This window comes from Tiliqua scincoides, chromosome 2 (assembly GCF_035046505.1).
Source record: "Tiliqua scincoides isolate rTilSci1 chromosome 2, rTilSci1.hap2, whole genome shotgun sequence".
Lineage (NCBI taxonomy): Eukaryota > Metazoa > Chordata > Lepidosauria > Squamata > Scincidae > Tiliqua > Tiliqua scincoides.
In genome coordinates, this window is record NC_089822.1 from 199,805,368 (window position 1) to 199,808,566 (window position 3,199).

Genomic DNA, 3,199 nt, shown 5'->3' on the forward strand with positions numbered 1-3,199 from the left:
AGTGGTCCTCCCATCATCTCATTTCAGTCCACTTGGATTGCGAGCAGTTCCACAGGGGCAGTAAAGAGTGGTATACATGACTACAGGGCCCAATCCTAACCAACTTTCCAGCTGTGCCAGTGGGGCATATACTGCATCCTGCAGTTGGAGGGCAGTCATGGAGGCCTCCTCAAGGTAGGGCAATGTTTGTTACCTTACCTCAGAGTTGTGTTGCCCTTATGTCAGTGCTGGAAAATTGGTTAGGATTGTAGCCATAGTGACAGTCTGAACCATCTTTGGCAAGTCCCAGTTGTGATCCTGGTGCATGTGCTGCCAAGGGCCAGGATCTCAAAATGCAGCCCCCCCCCCCCAGTCTAAAAACATAACTTATGGTTTTAGGACTGTGTTTCTCAACCAGTGGTACTGGTTGAGATGGTATCTGGTGGTACTTGCAGAACCACTGAACACCTGCTGCCCAGCATCAAGACCAGGAATGCAACACAACAGACAGCAGTAGGAGGCTTGGCTCAGCAGGCAGAGCACCAAAGCATGTTTTTCTGCATTCAAGAAAGCCCTCCATTCCACCTTAAGCCTCTTACTGGTGTTTATCGCATCTGACCTCTCAATCCAGAGGTAACTGGTGATGATGTCACTGCCAGTTACTTCCAATGGTATTTTAGATAGTTGGACCATGTGAAGTCGTATGGTGGAGGACAAACACCGAGAAGCACAGTTTGGGTGCCCTGTTACCCTGCACATGCCCGATCTCATCTGATCTCAGAAGCTAAGCAGGGTCAGGCCTGGTTAGTACTTGGATGGGAGACCGCTTGGGAATACCGGGTGCTGTAGTCTTATACCATAGTCTTTTAAGACTGAAGGTTGCCAACCGGGGAGAAAGGCAGAGTATAAATAAATAAAAATTTAGGAGAAAACTGGAAGTGACATTTTTAGGCCTTCTGAGAGTTAGAGAGGCTGCATGATGCCTCCCTGGCCCCAAGTAGGCCTTCTGAGAGCTCTGGAAAGCCTAAAAAGGTCACTTCCAGTTTTTGCCAAAAGAAAAAATAAATAAAAACAGGCAGTAGGGGGAAGGGATCATGATGGCACTCCCACCAGGTGGTGCCCTGGGGCATTTGCCCCCTGGTCCCCCAGGTATATCAGTGGCATGGACAATGGGGCAACACTGTCTCTGAAATCATTATTCTTGGCTTTTAAATAGGAAATTTCCTATTTCTCCTGTGCACAGTCCCCCAGCATGTATCCCTTTCTGCCCAACTGCCTTATTCTAGAGAGTTCACCAGGGGAGATCCAAGAGTACACAAAACTGGGATCATTAATCAGTGGAAGTGTCTGAGCAAACATGAACTTTAAAATGCAAGATTTCAAAACAGACAACTGCAAGACAGCAGAAAAGTAGCAGTAGATATTAAGGAGATATTTGGTACCCCAGGCAGGCACTTCTCATTTTATACAAGGTTCACAAGCATATATCTCAAAAATGTGTTGAATATTTTTTAACCATGTAACTCCAAAAAGGGTGTTGGGGCTTTGTCTGCAATGTAATACTGTAATATTTCAAGTTCCAGTGTTGTTTGCAACATTATTCACTGGAAGCTAGAGGAAGATTCCTCCTCTCTCAGACCTGTTGGCTGTTACATATCAGAACTGCTGTCTCTCTTAAATGGCACTAACATCAGTGTTTACCAAGGAGTAATATCTCATGATGTACTATAAAGCAATAACTGTGCTAATGAAGCTCATACTTGTGCCTGAGTCAGTGTGAGCACTACAATTGTCTCTCCTGATCAGATTGTCTCTAGAGATGATCAAATTGGTTAAGTTGCACTTTATACAATCCATCAGGTGTCATGAGTGTTCTCATTTGCTGATGCTACTTAAATGATGCTCAGAACCTGCCCACTTGCAACATGTAGGTCGCGATTCACAACCCAAATACATTATAGACGGTTGATCATTTCTGCTGTCTTATAGTTTCTCATGTTTCTAGAACAGCATCCTGTGCCCAAAGCCCCATATATTGCAACCATTATCCTTTAGTGGAAAAACAGCCCAGTTGTATCCTTGGTGGCTCCGCTGGGTGCAGCAGTGCCAAAATGGCTACCACTGCATCCAGTGGCACTGCTGAGGCCACTAGAGGTTTCCTAGGAGGAAGGGGGCTTTCGTCCCCTTCCCCCAGCGAAAGCCCCAGGCCAATGAGGCTTCTCAAGTCTGAGCCGGCTATTCTGCACCCAATCTCTTTGCATATGCTTCATGCTCTTTTATACTTTGGATGCTAATAGCTGCTTTATTTTAAATATATTTGGCCCACGCAGACTTGAGAGCCTCTGTGTCAGGCTTTGCAGCCCAAGCCAGAGGACAGGATCCAGTGTAGCTCTGCTCCGTTAGTCCCCCCCTTTCGGGTCAGTTCCACCCCCCACCCCACCTACCCCCGCCTTGTTCCACCCACTCCCTGCCTCCCCCCCCCACCCTCAAAAATACTCGTTGTGGGCTGGCACAGCAGGAACATTGGCCCTCCATGTGGTGTTGAGGCTCACACTGACTGACACTGGCCCAGTGCTGGCAGCCCCTCCCCTTCGGGTGCTGCAGACACCCAGTGCGACACCCAGTGCTGGAGCTCAGTGCCAGCACTAGGGTTTGGTAGGATTGGGCCATGATTGGTGACATGGGTGAAAATGAGAATAAATAGCTACATTTGCACCCAATTTCCTTACATATGCTTAATGTTGTTTTATACTTTGGATGCTAATAGCTGCTTTATTTTAAATATATTTGAATTAAATGTTAATGAACCTGCCTTGAATGACCTTTGAAGACTTAGGGCCCAATTCTATCCAATTTTCCAGTGCTGGTGCAGCTGTGCCAATGGGGTGTGCACTGCATCCTGTGTGGGGCAGCAGTCATTGAGGCCTCCTCAAGGTATGGGAACATTTGTTCCCTTACCTCGGGGCTGCATTGCAGCTACGCTAGTGATGGAAAGTTGGATAGTGTTAGGCCCCCTTATACATTTAACTGAGAAATAGTTTTGGAGGTTTCCTCCCTTACAAGGAAAGACTATAGTGTTTGGGCCTCTTCAGTCTAGAAAAAAGTTTCCTGAGGTGAGACATGATTGAGATGTACAAAATTATGCAGGAGATGGATAGAGTGGATAGAGAGATGCTCTTTTCCCTCTCACACAACACCAGAACCAGGTGACATCTCCTAA

General features: G+C 46.7%; 1 pseudogene; it reads left to right on the plus strand.

The window, feature by feature from the left end:
- The first annotated feature begins 711 nt into the window (after positions 1-711).
- On the plus strand, positions 712-831 carry LOC136643333 (5S ribosomal RNA; annotated as a pseudogene).
- Positions 832-3,199: the final 2,368 nt, after the last annotated feature.